General features: G+C 56.7%; 1 protein-coding gene across 6 annotated transcripts in view; it reads right to left on the reverse strand.

Annotated features, from left to right (window-relative positions):
* ZMIZ1 (zinc finger MIZ-type containing 1) overlaps window positions 1-17,748 on the reverse strand; it is a 233,638-nt gene that overhangs the window by 49,748 nt on the left and 166,142 nt on the right. The gene's annotated exons all lie outside the window — the stretch shown is intronic.

Below are 17,748 nucleotides of genomic sequence, written 5' to 3' on the forward strand. Positions count from 1 at the left end.
GTCTCATTCAGGCTGACACTCTAAGAAGTAATTACTATTGCCCCTGCATAACGTCTCCGCTCTGCCACTCGCTAGTGCATTAGCTGTGTGGCCCTGAACCCTCTCTGCCTCGGGGCCTGCCTCACAGTGGCCCTAAGGACTGAGCTGGCTCCTGCAGGGCTCAGCATCACGTGGCTCTCAGGAAGCAGCCCCAGGGCAGCTCCAAGTAGGCAGGCGGGGGCAGACAGCAGCCTGGGCCATCTGCAGTTCAGGCCGGCTCCGGCTCCGGCTCCATGTTTCTCTCCCAGAGCAGCTGGGGGAGGGAACCGTCATTTGTTTAGGCCTCTGCAGTGTTTAATCACCACTCAGCTCTCCCTCCCTCTCTCCTCCCGCCCCCAGAGCCTGCTCTCTCCCTGCAGGAAACAGCTCTCTGCCTTCTGCCTCTGAGGGAAGCCATGAAAAAATTAACACAGCGCCCAGAGAGGAGGAGACACTGGGGCAGGGAGGGTGTCAGAGCCAGATGACCAGCTGGTGAAGACCAGCTGGTCCCAGCCGAGCAGGCACCAGTTGGGCAGGCTGGATCCTGAGGGGGCTCTGAAGGGCCAGCAGGCCACAGGGTCTTGGATGGCCATCAGCCTGGGGGTCCAGAGCAAATCCATCTGCCTCTGAGGCATCTGGAATGCAAAGCCTGGGCCTTCCTGGGGTCCCAAGCCGTTGGAGAACTTGAGGACAGGGATAGATTCTCTGCCTCTGCCCTGCAGAGGGCCAGGTCATCCAGGGACATGCCCTCGGGAAGGTCAACTCCAGGCCTGGCAGAAAACTCAACACACTCTTTTTCTCTGTTCATTTTCCTGACAATCCTGTGATGTCAGGATCACTACCCCCATTTTCCAGGAGGAAACTGGTGCTCAGAGAGGTTAAGGAACCCACCCAACGACAACCAGCCAAAACAATCAACAGAGTGGGATCTACTGATTTTTAATTAATAAAATGACTTTTTATTTACCTAAGTAATGCACAAATAGTCTCCTTAGAAAGCTAACATTTCAGACAGAGGCCAGAAGAGGGATCAGGACCCACACCTGCTGGCCTCCAAAGCCATAGTTTTGCTATTACATCTGATGGTTCCGCCTCACTGTTACATTTCCCCACCCTCCCTGCTTTACTTTTCAATGGTAATTTTTGGAGAAGTAATGTGTGCATGTGATTAAAAATGTACAAAAGTAGAAAAAAGGTATGTCCTGAAAAATGCAGTCTCCCCTCCCCAGTCTCGTATCTTAGTTCCTCCCACCAGGGGAATCATGCTAGTGGCTTTGGTTTTCCTTCCAGAGTTATTCCATCATTTACACGTATCAGAGTCTTTGCAACATCTGCCTGGAAGTTTCTTGCCCTGGATATCCACATGGTTCAGCCCTCACTGGTTTACTCAGTGAGGGCTTCCCTGACCTTTCCAGTTTGTAGATGGCAGTACCATCCCTGCCACCTGACTCCCTCTATTGCCCTCCTCTGCTCAACCCATCTCCATAGCACTTACTACCTTCTACTTTTTATCTCATTTCTCATCTGATGCCCCACTGTGTGGTCCTGGGCAAAGAGCAAAAGCTCTTTCCAGTGCAGGGGTTTCCGTGTACTGCAATCACTGCCACATCCCCGGTGCCTAGAACAGTATCTGATACACAAGGGACACTCAACATTACCAGAAACCCTGGGCATGGCTTGTATGGGCAGACCCCACCCTGACACAAAGGGTGGCATGTTATACATGCTGGGCTCAGCCTCCTTTTTAAGAGCACAAGTTTAAGCTCAAACTGATTGTCATTCCTAGAAGACAGAACTGTGCCTTTTCTACCTCTTGTTTCTCCGGAGGACCCAGCCTGGTCTGGGGCACACAGCAGAAGCTCAGAGCTCACAATGAGCAGACCAGAAACTTGATCCCTACCTCACACCACAGACCAAAAAAAAAAAAAAAAAAAAGCAAAATAATACATTGTCTGGAAGATGATATAGGTGAATACCTCCATGACCTTGGGATTGGGGAATATTCTCAAAGAGGACACAACAACCACTAACCATAAGGGGAAAGTTGAGAATTTTCCAACATTAAAGGGAAAAACTTCTGGTATACCCCTTGAAGAGAGTGAAAAGGCTAGCTAGCACAGGGGAGGGGAGAGTCTGTATGAGACAGCAGGCACATAGTGCATGGTGAAGCCCAAGTTCAGAGGCTCTGGGGAGTCAGGCTCCCCTAGACTGTCTGCAGCCACCCAGGAAGGCTTCTCAGAAGAGGCGGAAGGTGACTCCATCTCAATCCTCCCCCAGCTCTGGCCTCTTCCTCCTCCTCCATGAAAAACCAGAGACTTAAGACAGACGCAAGAGCCCCCCTTCCTTGCCCCACTCAGAGATAACCAGGCAAGAAAAAACAAATGAGAGCACCCAGGAGCCAGGCAGGGCCTTGAGAAGCTGGGTTTGACAGGGCAACGGCATTTAGCAAAGCTCACATCATCTGTCACTGAGGCCCGGTCATTTAGATACTAGGCATTTGATTAAACTAATATGGGTGGCTGAGGCGAGGCATGGCTGGGCGCTTCCTACCCTCGCCTACAAATGAGACCGTCACACACAATCCGATTACCTTGACTGCCACATTTATCTCGGGAGAGGGGCCATCCATCACTCCTCAGCAGTTGACTCTATGCATCCTCCGGCGGGAGGGGAATGAAGTGTGCCCCCAAGTTTCAGCAGGCAGCGTTTGTTCGGTCATTCATTCCATCGCCCTCTCGGCAAACACCGCCCCAAATGCTTGCCCTGGGGTAGGTCTTAGGCTGTGCACTGGGATGCAGAGCAAACACAGTCCTTGCCCTTGAGGGTCCCACGGAGGGTGTGTGAGGAGGTATGAGGTCTGGCAACAAAGGAGAGCTCAGTGTGTCCTACAGCTGAGGGGCCCAGGCTTGCACCCCAGCTCCCACTCCTCCAGCTGGGACCCTGAGTGTGACGTGTCACTGATCTAGTCTCATCTTCACACCCGTGAGAGGGGATGATAACACAGGGCAGCCTGTCCAACAGAACTCCTGCAGTGATGGAAAGGTTCTATCTTTGCGCTGCACGAAACGGGCCACGGGCCACACGTGGCTATTGAGCACTTGAAACGTGGCTGCTGTACTGAGGAGCTGAGTTTTACGTTGTATTTAGCGTCACTTCATTAAATCTAAGTGTGACCGCCCACACGGGGCTCTGGCTCCCGTGTAGGACATCGCAGATACACTGGTGGGTGTCTTTTCAGGGTTGTGGTGAAGGGTCAAACCAGGCAGCCTTAAAACGCCCAGTGCAAGGCTCTGCATGTGATGAATGTTCACTGAAGGGTGGGCTCCCTCCTTCTCGGAGGGAGGGCTGGATTCTAAGGCCAAGGATAACAGCAGCTGTTATCTGATAACATGCTCACCTCTACTGTCTAGTCGTCCAGCAGGGCGGGCAGAGTCCCGTTTTAAAGAAAAAGAAGCAGAACTCAGAGGTAAGGATGTCACAAAGCATGATGTGGCAGACACAGAACTTGAGTCCAGGTCTTTGTGGCTTTGAACTCCCCTTCTTTCCACTGGACACCTGGCTACCCAGGAGACGTGCAGCAGGAGCAAAGGCTCAGGGACGGGGCATGTGAGGGCAGGTGGGCTGGGCAGGCAGGGACCACCACGGTGTGTGGATGCCATGTTGACCAGCTTCTTCTCTGGACTGGTTTCCTCTCAATGTCAGCGCGGAAGAGGTGGGTGCCAGGCACACAGGGGCAACTCAGAGTCGCCCCAGCCCCTGCCCAACTCACCCCAGCCCCTCAGGCCAGGCCCAGGGCAGCACTGAGGTCCCTCCCAGCGCAGGACAGAGCTGGGGCAGCGGACAGAACTTTGGGTTCTAAATATACCAACTCTAGATGGGGCCCCGTCCCGAGACTTTGGCAGGGAGCAGCCAGACAGGGAGCCTCGGTGATACCTGGACCAGTGAGAGAGCCCGGGGAACCCCGGCTGCCTTCTGCTTTACAGGATGCCAGTTAGCACAGGCTGGCAGGCTAGCAGACATGCCTCAAACTAGCTTCCGTACCAGGAACCCAGGCTCTGAGTGAGTCGAGTGCTCTCAACGGGGGCCTGACCATCCCTTACAGGGCTGTAGTGGGGATGAGAGGCACTAATGAACGTGTGAGCAGAACTCGGCACCCGCAAGTGTCACTCACTGGGACCTGTTCAAATCACTGGTATTGTCCGAGCTCTCAGAGCAGGTCAGAGACCACGTGAGACCCAGCCCACCACAGCCAGCCCGCATCCTGTAGGTCTGAGAAGGCTGGAGAGATGGCGCCTGAGACCTCACCCCTCACTGGTGCGCTGTGTGACCTGGCGCCAGCTGCATCACGCCTCCGTCAAAGACGAGAATAAAATCACCAGCACGCGCTAATCCTTCTGCGAGGATCAGATGGAACATGCAGAAGCACTTCTAACCTGGATTTGGACAAATCTGATAGAATCTAAGTGTGCCAGTGGGCAGGCTTTCCCGGTAACTTCAGAGCAGCCCGACCCTGGAGAGAAATCACCTCCCAAGCAAAGACAAGCCCCCTGCAGAAACGGCTGGCGCTCAGGAGTCCAGTCTCCAGACATTCAAGAGACGGCCTGCTGGCAGAGGACTTCTCATAAAACCAGAGGCTGGAAAGGGGTGGGCCCAGGTCAGCGGAGGCCTGCTTTGTGAGCCCCTCCTGGAACTTGCTGCAGGGGTGGCTGGCAGACTCCCAGGAATGGGCTGCCCTGGCTCACGAGGCCAGGCACGGGGGCTTCCAGCTGGCCTGGGCGGCTGCGGAGGATGCGGGGGACACGCTGCAGCTGTAGGAGGGAGTAGGCCGCCCTGGACGGAAAGCAGGAGGCTCCTGGCAGGAGACCACCACTAGGCTGGGAGATGGGGAGGGAAGGCCGCAGGGTGGGAGCCAGGCCAGGAGAAGAGTCTAGAGGGATGAAGTGACCTGGAAGAGGCAGAGATGAGATGGCGCTGGGGAGAGGGGAAATCAGGGGAGCTGAGGAGCCCTCCCCGGAGTATCCTGTCCCCCCAGACTCACCCACCTCTACTCTCCCAGTCAAAGGTATACTTAGCCACTCGCACATTAGTATAAATGAGTTTATAACAAACGGTGCCAAGATGGGCAAGGAGCAATAACTGAAGCAAAAAGAAATGAGGTGCGGGAGGATGGTGGGCAGCTCGCCCTCGCAGGCCACCTCCACAAAGGCAAGGAAGACGGCAGTGGGGACCCGCTGCTGCCAGGACCACCAGCATTCCCCCTCCCCCTCCCCAAAATGCCAACACTCTTTTGTTGCCACTTAAACCAATTTGGGGGTAATTCTGCAGGCAATTGTCTTCCTATTTACAATGAGGCTCAGTGATTGCGTGGAGGCTGATGGTTCAGGCTGTAATTGTATGGTAATCACTTCTGTTTATGATCGATGTGGAAATCACTATTGTTTTGCAGCCGGCTTGTTAAATCAAAAAAGTGCAGGGGTGGGGAGGGAGGGTTTATTTCTGTGAGTTGGAGCCCCGGGAAAATGAAATTAAGCAGAGCAACCCAACGTGGGGGGGCGGGGTGGTGGTGGCTCTGATGGCAAAGGCACCCTCACCAGCTCGGATCTGAGAAAGACAGGCAGGGACTCAGAGACAGTGAGAGAGAGATGCAAGGTGCAGGCGGAGAGACACAAAGGAGTAGAGACACAGGGAGGCGGGCAGGGATATGCCTAGGGAATGGCCAGGCTCAAGACAGAGACGGTCAGATGTTCAGATACACACAGAGGGGCCAGACAGACCCTACAGCTCATACATGCAAAGATGTCAAGAGAGAGGAGGACCCCCTTATACACACCCACACTTTACCAGACCTGCTCTCACCTATTCCTAGGCAGGTGGGGACAACCCAGGTGCCAGGTAGCAGGCCGGGCACTACCTGCCCGATCTGGGATCTGCCTGCGTGCTCCTCGCCCTGCCCCAAGGCTGCCTACCTGCCGCCTAAAAACAGGGTGGCAGATGGCACCTGGGGGGCTCAGGTGGCAGAAGCAGGGCAGTGTTGTGAGCCGTGTGCTGTGGAGAATGGGGGTGGGGGCGGGAGGGGGGAGCCGCCCACCTGGCGGGCAGAAACCGGAACCTCCCGGAGGCTGCAGGGAACAGGCCTGAGCTGGGCGAGGGGCAGCGCCTCCCAGGGCAGCCACGGGCACTCCATGGCACCACAGGGCCGAGCCAGCCCAGGCTGGAGGCCAAGGCCCCACAGGGAGCGAGCAGGCACCAGCTGTGTGTGCAGCTCCAGCTAACCCCTAGGCTGCAGGCATATGTTTATTTTCTACTACACGCTCTTCTTCTCCAGCAAAAGAGATCAGGCAACATATTGAAAATCACGACTACGGCCAAAAATACTAAGTGTTTGGTTTCTAAAGCCTCCAGGCTCGATGCCCCTTTCCTCTACCTGTCTGAACCGCCCTCTGTATTTCACGGTTCAGCCTCCCCTCTCCAGGGAAGCCTTTCCTGGGCCCACCCGGCTGGACCCTCCTCTCCTGGGCCCCATGATACTAAGTGTCACGCTGACTGTGATGCAGAACCATGGTGGCCCACAGACCAGGCTCTCTAATCAGCTCAGTGAATCAACAGTGAACAGGTAACAGGCAGGCTGGGCCCTATCACAGGTGACCTCCCAGCGACTAGAGCAAGAACAGCACTCGGCAGCCTTCCCACCAGCATCAGTGTGGGCGTGAAGGCCACCCAGACCCGATGAGACGGCTTCCCTCAAACCCAGGGTGCCTCGACTCTGCTGTGGCTCCCTGCATGCTGTCCTCAAAGGCAGCCAGGGCCCTGGAATGAGGGCAGTAAGCCTGGCCCTCCTTGAATGGAGGAGAGGACCATCCCCCGTCCCTTGAAGGACCTCCTGGGCCTGAGTTCAGGCCCTGAACTTGCCCCCGCCCGGCCCTCAAACAGGCTACCCCCAGCCAGGCTGGGTCCTGAACTGGGGTACCCTGGCTGCCTAATTAGGGGCTCAGCAGGGCATGCCAGGCAGCCTCTGGAAAACCTTAGAAGTGGAACAATCACTCCTAATTGGGCTTCCAGGATTCAGCTTAAGAAAACAGACTGCTTCTCCCCTGGGGACTTTGCTTCTGAAGTATATACAAACAAGTGATAGTTGTTCAACATTAAAAACGAAGTTGGCTAAAATGAGAATTTAAGCTACAATGAAGTTGTCTAAATGGAGAGGGACCTCGGAGGGCCAGGAGTTTGTGTGCGCGCGTGTGCAGGCCTGCACGTCCACACAGGGCATGCTGGGTGATCAGCAGGTGGATCGCCTTTTAGGGTCACAGTATCATCTCAGGAGCCCCTAACCAAGCCCCGGATCCTATGGTCTGGACCCCACACCGCCACAGGCACTGCCAGGGAAATGGAGAGGAGGGCCTCTGGCGGGCACCAAAGACTCACACTCCGAAGGTGGAAGGCCAGGGCTGGAGCCTCGAGGCCACCCCGACAACCCGCCCGCCCTCAGTCCCCCTGTCTGCCCACTGTTGGCAGCGACTGTATCCCCCCCACCCCCCGGGAAGAGATGGTACCACACAGGTGGAAGCACTCTTCTGGACCCCGAAGCGCTCTAGAAACATCAGATAGGTTTACTCCCTGCTCCCACTTGTGACCTCAGAGCCAGCATCTGACCTCTATTTACTTAGTACCCTGAAGTCAGGACCCTGGGTGGGGAGTATAAGGTAAGGCCACCTGGCCGGGGTGTTCTCCCTCCCCACATAACCCCCCAAAGGGACAGAGCGCTCCAGGTGAGTTCGCAGAGCTGGTGACAGGAAGCTGAAGCTCAGGGGGAAGGCGCCAGGCCAACCGAGGGAGGTGCTCCCTGCCCAGGCGCTGTGCCCGGGAGATGGGACTGTGAGGGTTCAGGGACCCAGCCTGGACTCTAGTCCCCACGCCAAGGAGGACAGGAATCAACCACCCCATTTTTCAGATGGGGGAAGTGGGGGCCCTGAGAGGCGAGTGACTTCCCGGCGGTCTCCCGACTCTACAGTGCTTTGATGCACTGACCATCTGAAAGTCTCTCTCTGCAGGAACCTCTGAGAATATTCACAGAATTCTTCTGCCATCCCTGAGACAGGCAGAAAGGAAGCTGTGGATAGCCTGGGCTGATTTCACCAGGAGGCCACAAAATGCCCTTTCCTGAGGGTCTGGGAGGGTCCAGAGTCATCTTTCCAAGGATGGGAAGGGCCTTCTGGGGTCAGCTCCAGCGAGCCTTCCCAGACCCCTCCCCCAGTCCCTGGAGTGGTGCAGTGAGAAAGGCTGCTGGGCCAGATGCCCTTGGCCACGTCTGAGGAGGAAGTACATCCTAGAGCCTTGGAGATGCTACCCCTCTCAGAGCTCCATGTCTGCCCTCTGGTTTGAGTGGGCTAAGGGCGTGCCTGCACGGGAGAAGGGGCAGGACAGGGCCAGGCGCAGTGACTGCCTTTGTCCTGGGCCCCCAGGCCAGTAGGAGGACCGTCCCTCGTACCCCAGCACGATAACACTAACATTTATGAAACACATCCCTTGTGCCAGGCACATGGACTTGGTGGGTCCTCACAGCCATCCCAAGGTCACTGCTATTACCATCCCTGTTTCTGCAGAGGCTGAGGCATCTCAGAGCTTCAGTAACTTGCCTGAGGTCACACAACTACTAAGTGGAGGGGCTGCCCAGCATGGTAGGGAGGGATGGTGCGGGCGCCTGAACGCCCCAGAGGGATCAAGACGTGTTCATTCTTACACACATACACCATCTGGCTCCCAAGGTGCCCCTCCCACGTCACAGACACTCCCAACAACCCCCGTGTTCCTGAATCTACACAAACCCACGAGAACACTGTCATATACACTCATTCAACAATCGTACAACTTGTCTCGTCCCGTGCGTGTCCACACGAACACACGCGTGTCCAACCGCAAGAATACATGATGTACGTACGCAGAGGCAAAACCCACGTAACATTTTCCAATGTTCCATCTTATGCTTTTCTGCAACATACCCCGCCGGCCCGCCCCCCTGCAACAGGCGCACTACCACTCCACGTATGGCCCTGCACGGCCGGGTGTCTTCCAGCGCTGCCATCTTCATTTGGGGACTTTAAGCTCCCAGAGGGCAGGGACCCTGTCTCTCTTCACATGCCCCACAGTGCCCCACCCAGAGCCAGCTCTTCATCTGTTCGTTCACTCATTCAAAACATATTAGTGTGTACTTCTGCCCATTTGGATGTGGAACATACAAACGTGAAGGAGCTATAGCCATGAGCTTGAAGAAATAAAACATTCCCGTGCAAACCGAGGGCTATAACTATGGCACGGTGAACCCAGAGAGGGCACAGGCACGTGTATGAGTGAGCGGACACGCGTGGAGGGCGTGCGTGCAGTGCCTCGGCAGGACACCTGCTCCAGGACTCCTGTTGCTGCAACAGGCCTGTGAAAGAAGGGGACCCCCATTTTACAGAAGAGGCAACTCAAGTGTACTGCAGAGTGGAATCACAAGCTCCAGATCACCTGGGTGGGGTGCCAGCAAGGCTTCAGGTAACAGGTGTTTAAGACCAGGGAGGCATCCAGGGAACCCAGCCTCTGGGTGGCCAGGCCCATCTGGAGGCTAGGGTCTATCTGGGCCAGAGCCCTCACCACAGGGAGCATCGCACACTCATCAGGATGCCCCAATTTGGGAAGAAATCTCCATTGCGGAGGCTGTAACCTGAGGACAAAGATCTCATCCAGGTCATCAAACGTACTTCTCAGAGAGGGTATAGCACCGCGTAGAGCTCTGAGAGGATTATCGGCCCCTGACAGGCCTGATGCTGGGAGGCTTAATTCCAGGCAGGTGGGTTGCAGGGGTTTGGCTCACAGGGTGCACGGGCCGGTGTGGGGTCAGGAGGGCGGCCGGGCAGTGATTATCCCTCTTCCCCACTAGGCCCTGTTGCTCACTGGCGCCACGGGGCAGGGGCATGGAGAGAGCGGAGGAATCATTCCTGTTTCAAGGGTCAAAGTGGCCTGGACAGGAGAAGCCAGGGCCTGTGCTCAAAAAAGGAAGCGATTGCTTAGCGCTTGCCCCTTTCCCTGTCCTGATGCTGACCTCTGGGCGCCCCCTTCCGTGGGCTGGGCTGTCTCCCTGGGGCAGAAGTCACTAGAGACCCAGTGGCAAGGCTGCCCTGGGTCCAATAAAGTGGGGGTGGGGGCTTTCTCTGCTTTGGGTGCCACTGCCCTGAGCCCCCCAGGATGGTGGTATCTGTCCTCCCTGCAGGGACTTCCCCAGGACTGCCCAGGAGCTTTGCGGACCTGATGTTGGCAAATGAAAAGCAGACACACCTGAGGGTTGAAGCCACAAGCTACTCTCAGCAGTGAGGTAGGCCTGAGCCCGAGGCCAAGAGCTCTCAGGGCCCCAGGGGAGATTGGGGGGTGGGGTGGGGGGCTGTTGACTCCAGGGTTTCTCAGGCTGGGGGGAGGGGGGTGGGCATTCCGCATGTTTGTCAGGTCACTGGAGGAAAGGCACCCCTGTGCAGGCGCAGGAGCAGGTGAGATGGGGGAGCATTTGGATACTCTTGAGCTGTGATGGAAGTTATGAGGCAGGGAAGCAGGAGGATGTGTCCCCAGAGGAACAGGCCTAGCACAAACACAAGGAGACCCATGACAGAGCAGCAAGGACAGCTAATGCTTACTCAGGGCTGACCAGGTCCCAGCACTGTGTTCCAAGCTGTAGCTGGAATATGCTCTTTAATCTTCCTAGGACCCAATGAGATGAGTGCTAGTCCCCCATTTTACAGATGAGGAAACTGAGGCTTAGAGAGGGTTAGAGGACCATTGTGTGGAGAGTACAGGAGAGGAGGGGGAGAGATGCTGGTAAGCAAGGCTGGGGAAGGGGGCCTCTGAGGTGTGAGGGTCTCCAGCCTCTAGTAAGGGGGAGCCACAGGAGGGCCACGCCCTCCCCACCTGGAATGCCCCCCATACCCACTTCTCTGGGAATGCCCAGCCCTCACCTCAGCTACTTCTCCCCGTGGAGACAAATCCCTAGGAAGCCACATGGCCCGGTCCCCCAGCCCCAGCTGCCCCTGCACTCGCCCTGCACGCAGTCTGCTCCCCGAGACTATTGCCGCCTGACTCTCCAAGGCTGGGCCTGAGTGCTGTCCTGCTTCCCGGAGCCCAGCGCCCAGCACCCAGTGGTTGTCAAGCCCTGGGGTATGAGATGAAACAGCACACTGGCTCCTGTGGCTCTCCCCCAACTCGGAGAATTTCCTTTCACTGAGTGCCTTTCCGGGAGTCCTCTGGACAGCTGGAAGCCAGGCCTGGACCCACGGGCCTTACCCTGCCAGCCCACCTCCTTCAGGGCTGCTGGGTCCTGGGAGCCACCTCGACACAACGTGGCTCACAGGCCCTCTGCCCAGAAAATGCACTCCACACAAGCTGGGGGGGCTCAAGGACCCAAACGAACTATCCGTGGACCTCAGAAGGGAGAAGTTCTTGGGCAAGTTGCCCAGGGAGCTTCAGGAGTCCAAGGTGTAGATGTATATATAGCTCCTCCCCCAAGAAGGAAATGAAAGTGGGCCCCTGCGCTGGCCCACCCACCCTTCCTCCAGGGCTAGGACACCAGACGGCTGCCAGCAGGGAAGCCCTGCAGTTTCTCATCAGGACAGAACAAGTGGCAGGCACACTGCACCCCTCGCTCTCCCCTGGCTTTCTCAGGCTCTCCTGCTAACAGTAGCCACGCAGGAGGCAGCACGAGCCCCTGGACAGCCCGCCCTCCGCCCTGTGCGGCCAGGTCTCTGGTCACAATACACAGTGCAAGGGGCACCTTACAGACAAGGAACTGAGGCCCGTGGTGTGGCCGGGACCCAGGCTCTTGGGCTGGGGAATTCAAGAGAAACCGAAAGCCCAGCTGGTCTGGGAGCTGATCATACGCTGAGAGGGTATGAAGTCAACCTGATAGTAATGAGAGCTGCCACTTACTGAGCAATTACTATGTGCCAGACACTAAGTGCTCAAAGCCCCATCTCATTTACCCACTGCCGCAACCCTGCCGGGCAGAGGCAGACACAAGCAGCTGTGTTTTATTCATTAGGAGACAGAGACTTGGAGAAGTTAAGTGACTTGCCCAAGGTCACCCAGTAAACGACAGCTGTGGGTTTCATAATTACTCCCCGACGCTGTCTTGGGAAGGACGCTGGGTGGCCTCACTGAAGAACCCAGGGTGTGGGTGGGGGTGGGTGAAGCAGGGAAGTTCTGCGGGGCCCTGTGTTTCACAGAAAGGACAGTGGGGAAAGTCCAGGGCCCTGTGCACGGAGGGGGGTGGGAGCTGCTAACAGAGAGGCAGGCAGAGGCCCCGGGACCCTGCCTCCCTATAGATCTGTGATGACAGAGCTGTGAGACTCCTTAGACACCCTCCAGCACTGTCCAACAGAACCTTCCGTGATGATGGAAACCTTCAACCACTGCACTGTCCAATATGGTAGCCACCAGCCCCACGGGGCTACTGAGAACCTGAAATGTGGCTAGTGTGATTGAGGGCCTGACATAGAATTTCATTTAATTTTATCTAATATACACTTAAATAGCCACCTGTGGCTAGTGGCCTTTCGATCAGACAGCATGGTAAACCCAGTGATTCTTCCTACATGTGGGGTCCCCGAGAAGGACAAGGGCTCCCGCATGTCACATGTCAACTTGGGAAGCCAGAGCTGGCCCAAGAGCTCGGACCTCTCTGTTTCTTCCTGGGTGACTGCCTTTGCTGCAACACACCTAAGCCCGGGCTGGTCATTTAAGAGACGTATATTGAGTACCCAGCATCGATACTAGTCAGGGGCGGCCCGTCCATCAATGTACAACCTAGTGGGGATGACACCCGGTGGGCAAACGACCACATAAAACAGACTGATGTAAGGTTGCGGGTCCCAGAAGCACGAAGGAGTGGAAAGGACCGCCAAGAGATGGGGTCCTGTGTCTGTGTGTGTGCTGGGGTCAGGGGACCAGGGAAGGCCTCCTGGCTGGTGACGTTCGAGCTGGGCCTAGTAGCGGCAGGGTGGAGAGGAGGTGACAGAAAGATGGGCTCCTCCCTGGGCTTTTTTCCCCTCCCCTCCGAAATGTGGCCCCCCATTTTCCACAGCCTTCCCTCCCACATGTAGGGTCTGAATCAGGGGCTGTTAAGTCTTTTGTGCACAACTACGAAGCTGCCAACCAGGTCACACTCTTGGGAGGTGGAGAGGGAGGGTGCCTATAAATCAAGGGCCGCCTCAGGCTCTGCCGGAGGAGGCATGGGAGGGTGTGCGACCAAACGCATGCCAGTCCAAAGGCTGTCCCCTGTCACCTGTCCCTTCCAGTCCCAAGGAACCGCCCACATGGATTTAAACCCTCTGGGGGCGTGGCTGTAACACATCCCCCCCCCCCATCCCCCCTGAGGCACTAGGGGCAGAGTCTACAAACAAGGTTCTCTTTTTCCCAGGAGAGAACAGAGGGGAGGCCTGGACAAGTTCTACCAAGTTCCCGGAGCTTCTGAGAAGAGCTGGCTGCCCTCGCCCCCCACCACGGGCGACCGCAGAACAGGAACCCTGCAACACAACGAGCTTTCCATTGCGTCAGCAGAGACAGGGACGTTCCTGCAGCAGAGCTCCGACCTCGCAGGGCTCCCTCACTTCCCTGGATGGATTCCTGCCTCGACCCAGCAGCATCCCTGCTCCCAGAAGCCCTGGGAGTCCCAGGGGCCTCCCTGGATCCTCCCTGCCCCGGGGATAAGATCCAGGCTCCTGGGATAAGATCTGTTTCAGCTATGGCCCCACCTCCCGTGCTCACCTCTGCTGCTTCGTCTGGAGGGACCGCCTCCCTAGGTGTGCCACCTGACATTCATTCCCCTTCTTACCCAAGACCCCAATCCTACCCATTTCCAAAATCAAGGGCCACTTGGGAAGAGTTTCAGGCTACCCTAGCCCCAAAGGCACCACCTTCCCCTCCTCCTACAGCTCCTAGGGTGTGGAGCATAAGACTCTATTCATTCAATTCTCCTCGCCCCCATGCACCTTACTATCTCCCGCTGCATCCTCAGATGCTGGCAGCAGGTAGCACCCAAAGGCAGGGCCAGACCTCCTTCAGTCTCCTGTCTCCTCACATCGTACACACACACCCTCTGGCCCAAGACTCCAGGAATTCAACTCCTGGAGTGGAGTCTACCTTTCAGAGATGAGACAGAGGGCGATGTTCTCAGTACAGAGATGAGGACAGAGGTCCCCCAGAGGGGAAGTGACTTGCCAAAGGTCACACTAATTTGGTAACAGATCATAGACGTTATCACTTGAATGCTAGGCCCTGGGAGCCATGCTGCCACCAACAGTATCAGAATTATCTGAGGGGGGCTTTACAAAACCAAAGCCAAATCACAGAGGCTGGGCTCTACCCCACAACTACCGAAAGTCCAGGGTGACTGGGGAGCCTTGGCTTCAGGGAATGTGGGTGTCCTGGCCAAAGTCCCGACCTTCATTCACCACACATGCACAAAGCACCCACTACTGCCCCGGGCCCGGCACTTGTAAGGCCTGGCCTCCCCCCAAGGGTAGGTGGAGGCAGTCGGAGGACCCAGAGGGCCTCGGGGGCTCCAAGCAGGAGTCCGTGCCACGTCTACAGCTACTGAGAGGAAGGGGGTAGGAGGGCAGCAGAGTGCCTGGCAGGCCCAGCCTGACGCTCTGGGTGGTGGGGTCAGGGTCTGGCTCTGTCAGTCAGTTTTGAAGGGCACACGGCACATCAGACTCTGGGGATCAAGCGTGCTGTGAGTATCCCCAGGCGGCCCACCTTGGCTCCAGGGAAAGGCACGGTAAGCAGAGGCCCTGAACAACAACTCCACCTCACTCAAGGGGACTGGAAACCTGGGACTGTCCCCAAAGATCCTCTCATCTCTCAAGCTCCCCTGGATGGGCCTTGAGGACTGCTGGGGCTTTGGGGCTGCTGGGGTCCCTGGCAGAGAGCCAGCCCCTACTGAGACTTCCTCCTTCGGTCAGCTCAGGGCCCAGGGGAGCAGGCAGCTGCAGTGAGGCCTGCTGCAGGGGGGAGGTGGGCACCTCAGGACACAGGGACAAGGCCAGAGACAAAGTGACCTCACAGGGATGGAGGAGGAAAGTGAAACAAGGCACAATTAAATCTTATATAAACCTCAAGTTCAAAACGGCAGACTGGGATTTGCAATGGAACGTAAGAGGGCATCAGTTCCATCCCAGGCCTGCCCTGCCATATGACCTTGGGGCAGGAAGTCACTTTGCCCCTCTGGCCCAGAGAGGTTGGAAGTGCTTAGAGGGTAGGGGCCTTGTTTTTCCCTGAGCAGGCTCCCTCGTGAGGCTGCTGCCTCTCTGCCAGGCCCTGGGAGAGTTTCCTCCTGCAGCTGAGGCTTCAGGGAAAGCAAAGGGGAGAGTGGCACCTCGAATGGCCCATGACATGAGGGGCAGCAGGCCCTGGCAGGACGGGAGCGAAGGGCATCTTGTGTTAGCCAAATGTCCCCCACCCCTTCTCCCCTCGGGGCTGGGGCCTGCACACCTCCCTCTGGGGTGGTGCTAATGAACCTGGTCACAGGCCTACCGATGGGGTCCTTCCCTGTGGAGAAGAGCCAGCCTCTCCCTTGGGACCAAAGCCGCATCGATCAAGGTAAACACCTCCCTTACCAGGGAGCCCGTCTCCCTCTCCTTCCAGCTCTGACAGCTCAGAACTCTCTGTTCCTGGGGACTCGAGGCTGAGCTGGCTCTCCCGCCTGATCGATGGATGACTTCACAAAGACTGACGCCTACCGGGCACCAAGACGGTCCTCAGGGAGGTCTGAGGCTGCTCCTGGGACCGCTGCCCACCCTTGCCCCCCTGGCTGACCTCTGCTGGGTGGTAATGCACTGGCGGAGGAGTCGGAGACCTGGGGCTCACGCCGCTCGCTGGGTGGTGACCTTGGGCAAAACTGAATCTCGGCTTTCTCCCGTGCTAAGTGGGAGCACCTGGTTTGTCTATACTCCCCTTACTGGGAGGCTGTCAGAAGATGCAGTGCTAAGAAAATGGAAGGTCCCTGTATCCAATGGACTCTTCCTGCACTGTCACACCTGTGGACTCTGGCCTAGTGTCCTCACCTCACTTCTGTCCTAAGTCTCCATCATTCTAGGCCAGAGCTGTCCAATGGAACTTGCGGCCGCAGCGGAAATGTTCTATGATCTGAGCTGCCCAATCTGGTCGTCACTAGCCACATGCGGCTGCTGACCATTTGAAATGTGGCTGGTGCAAAGGAGAAACTGAACTTGTAATTAACTTAAGGGTATAAACAGCCACATGCGGTTAGTAGCTACCATACTGAACAATGCAGTTCTAAACACAGCTCCGCCGTCCTTACTCCCTGGCATGTGACCCAGAAAGAGCCATGAGCAAGCTCCCAGGTAGGACTCTGGTTGAACATCTGTGGGAGCTCTCAGTCTGACTGGCTAACATCAGACTCGGAACTCATCTTGGAGTTCCCAGGGACTGAGCTCAGCCTTGTTGCTTAGTACTGAGCCAACACTGACTTACAAGCAGAAGCACTCTTTCAATCTCTCCATCACCTCCCCACTCCCACAGGGAAAGCAGCACGCGGCCAGCTTTCTGCTCATGCAGTCACTCAGTCGTCACTGGGCACCTACCACCTGCCAGGCACGGTGGCTGGCACCGGGGTATACTGTGATGAGCAAACACATGGCCCCTGCCTTCAAGGAGCTCACAGTCAAGGCCACACTCCAGTCAGAGCTGACTGGCTTCCTCTGTCCCCTACTGGGTGTTCTCGAGGACATCAATTTTGCCATCTGAAACGGCGCTACCAAGTCCCTGAGTGCACAGACTGTCGTGAGAACCAGGAGGCAAAAGAGAGAGAGGCGAAGGGGCTCTTGTTGTCGAGGAGGCTGTGCAAGGGAGCAGAGACAGCACTATGAAGCAAGTCTCAAACTCTGTGCAGGCTGCTGCTTCCGGTGAAGACCCAGATTCTCACCAAAGCATCGCTGTTCGGTGGTTTCTCACTAAGGAAGTTCAGGGTAAAAATAGCTCAGGAGGGGACTTGAATCCTGCTAGTTGGGGGGTAGTCACTGCCTGGCTAGCACACAAAAAAGGGGAACAGGCTTACCAGCAGCCACGTGGACTTCAAGACTCACCCCTCCCACCACACCCCTCCTGCCGAGGGACAGGGCTTTCTGCTCTGTAGCGGATGGGAGATGAGCTTCCGGCCCAGAGCTCCAGAACTGGAAGGGGCCTGGTCCCTATACACCTTCTGGGGTCACCCTGATTTCAGGGTGCCATCACCTTTCCCACTCCAACTCATTCCCCAATCGAATTTCTGGCCCATTCTCAAGGATGGCCCATTAAGAAGCTCTCTGGTACCAACTCCTTCCCAGCCGCCTCACAAGACCTTCCCGCTGGAGGAGCTACCAGCCATGCCTAGCACCCATCTGCCAGTCCAGCCTGATGGTGGAGGACAGGGGACCCAGGCCCCCATCCTGAGAGTGATGGTGTCCTGAAGCCCATCTATGGAGGTTCACGGGTGCAAAGGGTTAGGGCAGGGAAAGACAGCCTGACGTCTCCTAGTCTCACCCAAGCTGGCTTCCAGTTGGACTCAAGAAGTGGGACCTATCTAGTGCTCCAGGCACCAAGGCTTGTTAAGACCCCAACACCAAACCCACATGCTCCTGACCACCAAGACAGACCTTCAGCCCAGGCAGTCCTCTGAGAAACCCTCTCTCCAAGGTCTTAAACAAGATCTCCACA

This window comes from Balaenoptera physalus, assembly GCF_965194825.1.
Source record: "Balaenoptera physalus genome assembly, chromosome: 14".
NCBI classification, from domain to species: domain Eukaryota; kingdom Metazoa; phylum Chordata; class Mammalia; order Artiodactyla; family Balaenopteridae; genus Balaenoptera; species Balaenoptera physalus.